At 37.5% G+C, this 12,336-nt stretch overlaps 1 long non-coding RNA gene across 1 annotated transcript in view; it reads right to left on the bottom strand.

Moving 5' to 3' along the window:
• Positions 1-12,336, bottom strand: part of LOC110829710 (uncharacterized) — a 204,719-nt gene that overhangs the window by 181,182 nt on the left and 11,201 nt on the right. Inside the window, exon 2 of the long non-coding RNA XR_015535953.1 lies at positions 3,435-3,874. This is a non-coding gene — a long non-coding RNA (uncharacterized LOC110829710). The remainder of the gene's footprint in view (positions 1-3,434; positions 3,875-12,336) is intronic.

The following is a 12,336-nucleotide window of genomic DNA, read 5'->3' as shown; positions in this document are numbered from 1 at the left end:
ACAGGTCCCAGTCCGAGAAAAGGATGGAAGGATCCTGTTCATATGGACCTGTCGTCAGACAGAACACTAAATAATAATAAGATGAGGTGGTCTAGCGGTTAGAACGCTGGCCTTGTAATCCTGGGGGGGGGGGGTCTCGGGTTCGATTCCCGGCGGTGCCCGAATTTATAACTTGTGTTGGGCAAGGCCGTGGTCTAGGCAACACGGAGTTTTCCTCCGGGGGCTTCCCCGGTTTCTCCGTGGCATCCCAACAATTACGCCATTCACACACAGAAGAAGGCAATGGCAAACCACTTCTGGATCATCTGCCAAGAACGTATATGAACAGGTCCCAGTCCGAGAAAAGGATGGAAGGATCCTGTTCATATGGACCTGTCGTCAGACAGAACACTAATAATAATAATAAGATGAGGTGGTCTAGCGGTTAGAACGCTGGCCTTGTAATCCTGGGGGGGGGGGTCCTCGGGTTCGATTCCCGGCGGTGCCCGAATTTATAACTTGTGTTGGGCAAGGCCGTGGTCTAGGCAACACGGAGTTTTCCTCCGGGGGCTTCCCCGGTTTCTCCGTGGCATCCCAACAATTACTCCATTCACATACAGAAGAAGGCAATGGCAAACCACTTCTGGATCATCTGCCAAGAACGTATATGAACAGGTCCCAGTCCGAGAAAAGGATGGAAGGATCCTGTTCATATGGACCTGTCGTCAGACAGAACACTACAAACAAATAAATAAATAATAATCTACTATATGAAGGGATCACGAAATCAAATTTTAATTAGGATAGAAAAAACACGGTTACAGTAATACAGACTTTGCTAAACAACGATCTCAGTTTAACAGATTACTTGTTAAAGATGTTTCAGTTGCTCAGCTGTTCAACAAATTCCCTACATTTTACGGAACCCAAAGTTTAATAATCGCATTTACATGAATCCATCAGTGAATTCTGTCCTGTGCCAAATACATCGTGCCCATTCTTTTTCGTTTGCCACCCCGAATACTACGACCGAATTCAAGGCCCAACGTAACATGCCAGTTATCAGGGTGACGGATTCTTACCCCCCCTGGATGATCATCGGCCTTTAGCTGACGTCCTACAGTGTTTATTCAATATACGCGTAGATGCATCTCTCATCCAGAGATCTCACCCTCTCACACTCTGAGGACGTTCAGCTTTGTTTTGACAACGGTGCCATTTAACATGTAAAACGTAATTTTAGAAACGTTTACTGACAAAATAAGTAAAGACCACCTTACATAATTGTATTTGCCTTGTCTGCAGTGTACAGAAATAAATGACGTACTATTAAACACGTATATACCGAGCATACCTACGTCTAAAACTCATGATATTTCTACGGTACAATTCGACTACACATAAGGGGCAGTTCCATCCCCTTTTACAGCCGTGAAACACCCTTCCTTATAAGACTCTTAACGAGCTGCCTGTCACGTCGACTTCCCAGAATCTCTTGTGGTTTTGTCTAGCAGCTTTAAGTGAAGGGCGAAAGTTCGGGAAGGCAGCACCAGTAGCAGCACCAGTAGCATATACAGGCATGTAAAATGAATGACGAGAGTTTCCTCGAAAGCAGCCAGGCACATTAACATCCAGTCCGGTGTACGAGCCTGGTGTGGAAAGGACATGTCTGTAAACTTCAATTACTTGTAAAGTCATCGCAACCTCATCCAAGTTTCAGTATCACATCACTTCCGGTTTCTCTTCGATGGGACGCATTTCCGTAAATTAATCCCTGCTAGGAACTGTAGGTGGCCTGTGTAAAATCATATGTTGGTATATAGTATATTTTATACAAGACTGTATGACGTAAAGTGCATTCCAATAAGAGGGTACCGTTTTGTAATTATAACACTTCATTGAAACGCCTTCTAAACACTTAGGAGCTGTCAGCATTCGTGATTCGAGTGCAAGTGTGTTCAAGTAATTCGTTTCCATCGATTTAGGACCATTTAAAATGTTCTGTTCTAGACTTTAGTTTACGTAATAGAATTTAATTATAACGTATTCTTTTACAGTTGTTTAAGACATAATATATAGTTTCTAAGGGTATAAAATACATATAAAAAAATTGTTTTTAAGAAAATTTAAATTAAATGCTGTGGGATTAGAGGTTATTTTTATCGCAACAAAAATTATTAATAGCTACTATAAAACACTTCATCTAAATCACTAGGTTAATTAACGTCGGTTTTTAAAAACATATTTAGTAGCCATATGTAAGATATTCGTTTCACAAGGCGATGACCTCCCTGACGATGGAGGCAGTAAGGTCCTATGAAACGTTGGTAAACTTGTACCAGACTACACGGCGTTACAACCCAGAAGACAGCCATTCTAGGATCCATAAGTTTGCTCAGAAACGTAAGATGTTCTATTTAGAGAAATTTAAAATTGTATATGTACTCCACATATATACTTCTTTTAGTAACTCATTATCAAAGTTTAAACATAACTTACAGGTCCTTTTGTTACGCTTTTTAGATCTGTAGGAGTTTTGTAACTTCGAATGAAATGGCAAAAAGAAAAATTTTGAGGGAGACGTGATCTTTCTGTACGTAAACTTCTGGACAAACCTAACCACAATAAAATATAATATATATAAAGTCTCGGCCCGGAGCTCACCTATCCTGAGTTTGGTATCTCGTGGTTTACCTCAGTCCATCCATACAAGTACCAGGATATCTTATATTACATTACAAACGATTCCTTTCGTATCCTTTCCAATACATTATTCACTGATCATCCTGTTTTCCGACATCATATAATTTGAGCTACTAACTTAACGAGCAGACTGTATTGAGATCTCAGAAGCTTACATTTTAAGGGAGTGACTTAAGCTAAATGATCGTTAGGTAGAATAAATCATTGCTTCCATAATTCGTTTAGTAAGAGGCTTTATGGATGTAAATAAAAAGTTTGATGCCCCCATCCTACAATCATGATTTAAGATGTGATTTATCAATGCCAAAAATAATTATAAGTAAACCTTAAACCTATATAAAATTGTATATGTATAATTTGATGTGAGCATTTTTCTTATCAATTTATGTGTATTATAATTAAGTCATCCGACCCTCCACTGCCCTCTGGGGTACCACGGCCGTAGTTTGGGAAACTCCACCCTACGTCATGAGCTGGTGCGAGAAATTACCCAAGGTTAATGGATCAACTTTATTCGTGTGTATTCTAAAGCAGCAAACAAACAAGGAAAGCTATCACTAGAATTATGTAAATCGTTGACAGCCTCGCACTGCAACGCTTTGAGAAACGTTATCGTCGCAGAAATTATACGTGTTAATATGCGCGTTGCTAACGAATACGTGGAGACTGGAAATGATTGAAAGATTCTTTACGTACGCATAAATGTATGTACTTCCTTAATGTATTAACACAAACTAGGATCTCTTACTCACCAAAATAGTGCATCCTTCTTATCAACTTCAACAAAATCCACACACAGTTAGCACACGTTCTTTCCACAACACTTCTCACCACTATGACCTTGACAAAACAAAGGTATCACTAGCGAATTATGGGAAAATACTCTAACTCATCATATCCTCGCCAGGTGGCAGATGTAGACAGTAGTTTTTCATAAATTATCAGTGAGACGACTTGGACGTGTAAACACTAAGCATGTTGAAACTTGCACAGTTTACGTCAGGTTTTACTTCGTTATCATTAATCATCAGGGCTACTGTTGTGAACAAGTGGTTGAATATGGAATTAAACAGCTGCTTCATAGTGAACTGTGTCCTCCTGCCACTACCACAAGGCGTAAGTTAGAATCGTGTGTAACTTCGTTTTTTATGCTGGACGCCATGATGAAGCAGATTTCAGCGGGGCGGCGATACTGGAAAAGTGAGTGCTGTTTCAGTTTTTATTGTTATTATTAATAATAATACTGCTAATACTAGTATTATTTTTATTATTAATAACTGTACAATACCTTATCCAAGTGCGATCGGTCATATGTTCTTAACGAAAATTCAGTTGGCTGCAATTCGTCATTTAGCCTAGGCTTAATTTGAATACTTTGACTTCATGTAAGGTATTATTTACTACCTCTGAATAGAGTCCAGTGTACGACCCTTGTGAATATAGTTATCACCCTTCACGTTTGTTATAATGACTTGTAAAGAAACTATTAGCTTCACAAAAATTACACGTCTGCATAAAGTTTCATCCATCTTGGCAAAAAAGGATCCCTGTACATGATATAAGAAAGAGTTTTAACTAATCCAGTCACACAACAGCTGGACTGTAATTGAAAGTAAATCTCAAGAAGCATTGTTAAGTTGGTAGGAGAGAAGTGAAGTGCCATCTATCTTCTTATGAGACAGCAAGTTACACGCCTCAGTCGCACGGTCTGTTGCCAAGACTACATCGTGCCTTTTGTAGTGTTTTCAGAAGTTAAATCGACCAAAAATACATTGGCACCGTCTTCCTGCATTTCTTAGTCGTTTAGTTTTTTTATTTCATGATCTACACAGTAATGCCTGTTGCGCGTGAAATTGATGTTAACAGCGTTTTACTCCGTCATTCATTACCTCTCTTCCGTATTAGTTTATATCGTAATTAGGCGTATTAATTAATTAATTAAATATGGATTCATCTGGACCGGTGTAGAATTCAGTCGCGGGGATGTATGAACACGGCAACAGACTTTGGTTTTCCAGAAGAGAAGTTTCTTTTTGGATAATAGACTGTCAGCTTGTTAGATATTTGTATTCTACGATAAAAAAAGCAGAATTATCTGCCCGTAGACGAAATTAATTATCTACTTTCCGCATCAGGTTAAACGTTAAGAAGTCGCGTATCTCCTACTTTGGCTTCTCAGTACATAAAAATATTTCGTTACTAGTGTCCTTCAATGATGTTGAATAAGATGGAGTCTGGAGAGATTCGAAACACCGTTGAGAGGAACAGAAGATTGTTTGCTCTCAGATTGACCGCTGATTAATGCAATGTGTACTCTCACCTCAGGACATCTTCATCAAATACCACTAGGATTCTCATCACTTCCGGCACAGTGTTAGGCACTTCAATCGATAACCGTCGCAATCTGTCCGCAGTCACACCAACCGAAACATTTTAGCAAAAAATATTTTAATACTTGTCAGCAACAGACATGTAGAAAAAATTACTGTAAATAATATTTAAATAATTTATATCTTACCTGGAATAAAACGTACTGAGTCGTGATTACAAAGTTCAGTGTGTTAATGTTGTTTAGGGGGAAAAGAATCGGTATTGATTTTTAGAATCATGCCAAACTCTTAAATGCATTATGTGGACGGGATAAAGAGATTTTCGTAAGATTTCCTTATATTTTCGTGCTATTCATTATTACACATTCAGACTTACGTGTCTAATCATATTACATGACTTCGTTGATCTGTAACGTAAATGTCTAGGATGTAATTTTGATTAGATCGCATATAAAGAAAAAATAACAAAGGAAATGACAAACTTTAACGATCTGGTCCTTCTGGACACTTGCAGATGTAACTTACACGTAGTATGTGACACGCGGTCATACAGACAGGTGCATGGAACATGCAACTCAAGGAAGCAGCTTCATTTTAAATGCACAAGAGGTGAAGACGTATTTAAACACTTATCATCTTATCATTATATTCCTATGATTATAAACACTGCTATAAAACTCTCAGAAATTCCACATTCTGATTAAAAAGAATTTGCGTTCTTTTTTTAAGTACTCCCTGATCATGGATGTAGCAAGGATCTTTGAAACGTCGGTCAGTTTCTACCAGAATATACGACACATCCCAAAATACTCTTAATTCTCGTAACAGCGAAAACACGAAGTCTCTAACTGAACAGTCTGCAGTTTATATTTTAATTACTATGTCACTTTGTATTATTTACGAGTTAAATTTTATTTCTAGTGAACAATCTTCTGATAATGGAATTCGATGCGTTGCACTTCGTGTGTTCTGTGCCGATATATTTTTTTTTTTGCGTGTAAGAGCAGACAGCTGACACCACGTGTCCGAGCGAGTAGACGCAGAAGGTCGAGGTCCACACGACATAGAAAAACACCAGACTTCTCTATATATAGCATTTCCACTATAGAAAGTGGTCGGTATTTCTCAGAGTCGAACCCGACCTGCATCGAATTCCAGAACTTACTTTTCACGATGGTGTATTTTTGGTTGTAAAAATAAAACCTAGGCTGAATGTGACTCGCAAATAAAGTACTTTTAAACAAAAAGAACTTCGCAGCCTCGTATTTTAGATGTCCAGGTTAAAATATTTGAACTGAAATGTCTCGCGGTTTTCCTCAGTCCTTCTAAACAAATGCCCTAATAATATCTTAAAATAGGCCACGGCTTTTTGCGTCCATGGCCTTTCAGTTCGTCTCTTATTAATAATCGTTGTATAGATGAACTCTGTACGCTCTGAGCTACTAACAACTTTAATTAACCCCCCACCCACCCACCCCAAAAATAATTATAGCGTTCGTAGGTTTAAATCACGCTCAAATTGATACAAATTTTTGTGACATCTCCCATTTTTAAAGGTTAAGTGCTAGCTGTTTCGGATAGCCTTTAGGGAGTGACAATAATTTCCAAATTCATTTCTCAAATTTGTTTATGGGAAAAGTACCTTTTCAGCAACGGAATTATTGAAGTTTTACCTTCAGCTCTGCAGAGTGCAGCACATTACTTACAGAGCCTTCAATCACTGTGCGTGAAAAGAAAGTTTGTTTGTTTATTTTAATTGACTGAGTTATATGATGCTATTTGTCAAACAAACGGCAAAGGAAAATCAATACGATAGTGGAGATGGAATGCCAAAACAAATCGACAGTAAAGGACATCACAAATATACAGACCAGAGAGAGAGAGAGAGACAGAGAGAGAGAAATGGTGGAAAAAATAATTCTAGGAAGATGTTTGTATTAGGAGTCGAAGTGTTGCGAGGTTTGTCCTGTCAGTATATATACAGTGATGCTGAAATACAGAGAAGATTTAAACCAGAAAGGGGAGAAGAAGCCTGTTTGGAACTGTATATTTTTCTTACGTCTGTCTGTGCTGCAATTTCCAGCCCGCTGTATCAAACTGCACACGAAGCGAACGGCAGGCTGAAGCTGGCGACAGCCAAAGTTTGTGTATCTTGCGGGTTGTCAGGGTACAGTCTGATAGGTTAGGTTGACCAGAATCTGTCGCGGAACGCAAACGGAGTGGGCACTGCTCCTGAACAGAACTCTCGTGTTTCATGGGATTCTGCAGATCAAATTCACGTCTCGCTTTGAAGCACACCAAAGAAGTTGTTAGATGTATTCATGATGTAACAGATTTGCCAGAATTAGGCGTTTGACCTTTCTGAATCGCCGGGGAATTTCCCAGCGAAGAAACGTTATTAGGTCTTCGTGTGACCGATCTTACTAAAAAGAAATTTTTGAATGAATTTAACAACGCTTAATCACCTGCACTGATTATATATCGTCAATAATGAGTGATTTTTTTTAATGATGCATTGTAAACGACGAGGAAGGAAGGATTGATTCGTGTCCTCAAATTAATCTATTTCCGGGAATAGGCCTGATTCCAGGACATTTCGATTTAAGATTTGGGTGTTATAACTATTCAACCACAGTGTTTGGTACTGTAGATAATGTTAGAAAAATGAACTCCAATTTGGTAATCAGAGACTCTTGGTATATGGACAATGAACTAAAACATAGATTGATTAATTTATCGACAAAATAATTGTCATAAGCATTATGCCCATATTATCATTTTGTGTTTGAATTGTTTTTATTATAAAAAGTCGCAGAGTCAACCTACAGTGTAGTGTACAGTATATTGGATCTCCTTTCCCAAAATCTACCGCACAATTTCGCCAGATATTTGAAAACGTCTTATAGGTACCGGTTCCCTCATGGACCCAGACGCTTGCAAAACATTCTTCACTCTTAAATGCATTTTATTTTGAGTCTTATTACTTGATATTATTATTGGAATCACCTAACAATAACATAAAACCGATTGGAGAATTTGGATTTCTAGAAAAAAAAAGTTTCATCTATTTTCACAAATAGAGTAACACGATTCAATGGAAACTTCGGTATAAGACGCTTCACGGCGATCAGCGATGTTGACACTCCACAACTTCCGAGAGCTGTTTGCGATGTCTCCTGCAGTTGGGTGTCGTTAGCAGCCTGAAGCCTCGCGGGCTCCAGACTCTGTCTGTTCTTATATTCCCAAAATGCGTTTTTTATTTTTTATTTAATTTATTTTATACATTATTGCGAGCAAAAAGTAAAGAATAAAAAGAAAATTATATCCCAAAAATATTCATATCCTGGAAAATAGAATTATATACGAGAAAAATATTTGAAATGTAAACAAACGGTGCATTTTTGTATGCCTTAAAGACATTAAACTTCACTATCAGATCGAATTGAAAATATGGCTGATGTTAGAAATTTGCTAACAGTGGTAACTGATTCTTTTAGAAAAAGCAGAACGAAATACTGAGTAGGATTTGGGGTTTTCATGGCGGTAAGTCTGAAGATGGCTATCTTCTGGACTGCTGTGAAGTTTACCGACGTTTCAGAGGTCATTTATGCCTCCATCATCAGGGCGATGATGTAGGTGGGGGACTGTTTTAAGCCAGAGCACGACATGGCAGCCATGAGACATGAATACAGAATTTGTCGAAAATTTTAAAGCAAGAGACCGCTACGGAGGATATTATTAAAATTATCTTAAAGAATAAGTTCGCGAGGGTGCGGACTGAATTCAACTGGTTCAAAATAGGAACCACTAACCAGCTCTTTAAACACGGCAGTGAACGTTTGGGTTTCATAGAAGACGGAGTTTATTTATTGGATAATTGACTACTAAATTCAGTTAATTATTAAAAAAAATTCAATACTAGTAGCAAAAACATTTATAACGAAACCATTTTAAAACTCGTATCTCGCGGAAATAAACTTGCATACAATTTATAATGAATAATCCGTGAATTTATTTCTACTGATCTTGAATTAATATACCATATTAAAATGCATTTTTTCCCTCCTTTTACATTCGGTCCTTTGACCCTTTGTGTCCCTAGTGCATATGGTACATCGCCCCCTCCATATGCTTTACTACACAATAATGAGAGATCCATCATCCAAATGAGCTTATTATATTGTAAAAGCGTTGAGGTTGGACGAACAGTGACATCACAGGGCAGATTGCTCCATATATTTTGTAGGTATTCCGTATAATTGCATTTAATGGAGACATAAACCTATGAAGCAATGAAATGATTATTGACGATAAAGGGTTTCCAAGTGGCTTAACTCCAAATAATATGATTTTTAAAAATCGGATTTTGTATGGGTGAACCTAGGCGCAGAGGGGGTAATCACGGATCCAATCCGTACAAAATTCCAAAGTTTCAGTTGCGGAAAATGTTATTATTTTATCATTCATAAATATTGTTGTTGTAACTATTGTAATATAGCCTGGAATTTTACCAAAACTATTCATAGATTTGAAGTGAATTATGCAAAAAGCCTTTTTCTATTTTGATCTCAGTAATCTTACCGGAAGTAGATAAAAATGTGGATTCTATATTGCAATTATTTTGTTATTTAATGTGGTTATATCAACTGCGTAACTTTAAAACAAGGATGTCGGAAGGTTCTGCTTTCAATGAGAGAAACCACAAGTTATTAAATTATTCGTATTATTAAATTGCTAAGAACTAACTTTCTCAGTTTGCTGTGCAACTTCATAGCTCTAAGAAGGAGGATAGTTTTGGATAGACCTGTTTGGTAGGTAATATTTATTTCTGTATCCATGGTAAATGTTAATTGCTATATTGATTAACGTTGGCTTTAGAACAGCGAGAATCCACCAGATGGGAGAGTAGACGGAATCGCGAATACGGATGTTTTAAATACCGCTCCCTAGATGGCAGACCACCACACATCAACTGAACGTCGATCAATACCAAAGAATCAGTTGCCACTGTGTACGTAAAATAATATATTAAGCGGCTTAAACCTTCGAAGCCCGAAATTCGCCTGAATTTAATTTATAAGTTCAGTTCCTACCGCAAAGGAAACTCAGCACTTTTCTACCCCACCAAGCAACGTTATATTATCTGAGTTACTGACATCGTCGTTTAAAACTCAGAGATAAAAATTGTCTTCTTTTCTAATAACGAAGTTGTTCACTTTGAGGTAGTTTAAATACAATCTTGGGTGTTTTAGTAAATGAAAATTCCCGCATCCCGGTTCGTAATAAGGATATTTCTGCTTGCTAAAACTTTCTGGAAATTCACTAGGTTTCTAGCCAGGGTTACGTCTTGAATCCTTTCTCTGCTTGCGGAACAGAGCAGCAATATTGTTATTAATTCATTACTACTGCCACAGGCTTTATGGGAGCATGGCGGAGATATAAAACTGTTTATAGCATTTTTCAATTATGAACCAGGTGTTTCAGAAATCAAGTGCATCGCAACGTTTGCAGAGATCTGTCTGACATAAAGAGTAACTTCGTATATAGGTCAAGCGATAAGGTAGTATATTTGCGTCATATTGTGAATTAGGTTAATATTTTAATATTGTCCGTCAAATCACAATTTTTAATAAGATAATAAAATATTTAAAATATCATTTCACGTTCCGTATCGAATGATCGATTTACAAATTGGAACGTTTTTTACGTTTTTTAGAACGTAAAAACGTTCTAAAAACGTAAAAACGTTCCAATTTGTAAATCGATCATTCGATACGGAACGTGAAATGATATTTTAAATATTTTATTATCTTATTAAAAATTGTGATTTGACGGACAATATTAAAATATTAGGTCAAGCGATGTTCTGTTCTAATATCGATAAGCATAACATCTTTATCTAGCGATACTAAGATAGTAGTGCAAACCATCACACTACCATTTTACAACCGGAACATATCGGGCATTACTGCTTGAACAGGAGTTAACAGCAAAGTTGTACAAAACCTAATTGCGGAGGAAATATCACATGCAGTTTATGATGGGTTTAGCAAGGTTTAGTTTGTATTTTTCGATATTTCTGTGTTGATGGACAGACGCTGAGATGGGTTTCTTTAGATGATGGCATAAAAAGTTTTTTTTATTCCATTAATGCCGATATGTACAGTGTGCTTAGAAAAATATGTGGACCAAAGAGGAGTGAAATTGCGGTAGACTGGACAAAATTGCATAATAAGGAAATCTATCAAAAATTATTAGGGTAATGAAATCAGGGAGGAAGGGATGACTTGAGCATGTAGCACTCGTGGGTGAGATAACATATGAGTACTAAATTTTGGTTTTAAAGCCTGATGGGAAAAACTACATTCAGTTAATAGGCGTAAATTTGAGGAAAATATTAAAATTTATCATGGAAAAATAAGTTTTAGGGTTCTCGATTGGATTAATCCGGCGAGGTATAGGGGCTAGTGGGTGGTTCTTTAAACACGATAATGAACCTTCGCCTTCAATAAATTCCGGGAATTATTTGTCTAGCCGAAAGTACTTTTAATTTCTAAAGAAATAATCCGCGTAGTTGTTGGTATGTAATGTTGCGTACCTTATTCTAGGGAAATCTTAGTAACGAATTTGTCGCGAGAAATGACCGCGTGTATTCTGTACTAGACGTGGCTTTAGGGACCAAGACCCCTCTTTGTCGAAATTTCACTTCTACCGCTAACACATTGCACCTGCTACTTCCATTTATAAATGAAGAGAATAATTCGCGATATGAATGTTTAACGGCGTTTTCCTAGCCAACAGAATTTCCACACATCCGAGGAGAGGCAGAAATCCCGCTGAATTCCCTGAAGGTGTCCAGTCGCACAGTTCACATCCATCTACTAAGTCTAGTTCACGCATGTCTGGTGCTGGATATTAAACTAAGAAAATCTCAGAAAGTTGCATGATTTAAAGTGATGTGAAATTCGACGTTGCATCATTGATGCAAGTGGGGGGGGTTGTGAGTTTCCTGCTCAAACTTCAATTGACACTATCCTCGATAAGTCCCGATATCAAAACCAAATGCTACATAGGAATCTGAATGACAACATTCATGTCAAGTTGAGGTCACGCATAGGCCAAGATCACGGGCAGTATCAGTCTAAGGGTTAGGTTACGTGAGGTTGGGAAGGGTTCGGTTGAGTTAGGTGGGATTTGGTTGGTTTGGTTTAGGTTAATTTGTATTATGTTTGGTTAGGTTTATGTCGCGTTCGGTTATGTTATGATGGATAAGGTAAGATTTTAGTTGGTTTGTGTTAATTTCGTTTAAGTTGTATTACGTTAA

This window comes from Zootermopsis nevadensis, unplaced genomic scaffold (genome assembly GCF_977971745.1).
Source record: "Zootermopsis nevadensis isolate Lab colony 2312 unplaced genomic scaffold, Znev_1.0 Znev_ptg000020l, whole genome shotgun sequence".
NCBI classification, from domain to species: domain Eukaryota; kingdom Metazoa; phylum Arthropoda; class Insecta; order Blattodea; family Termopsidae; genus Zootermopsis; species Zootermopsis nevadensis.
This window is presented reverse-complemented; position numbering and strand designations above follow the sequence as displayed.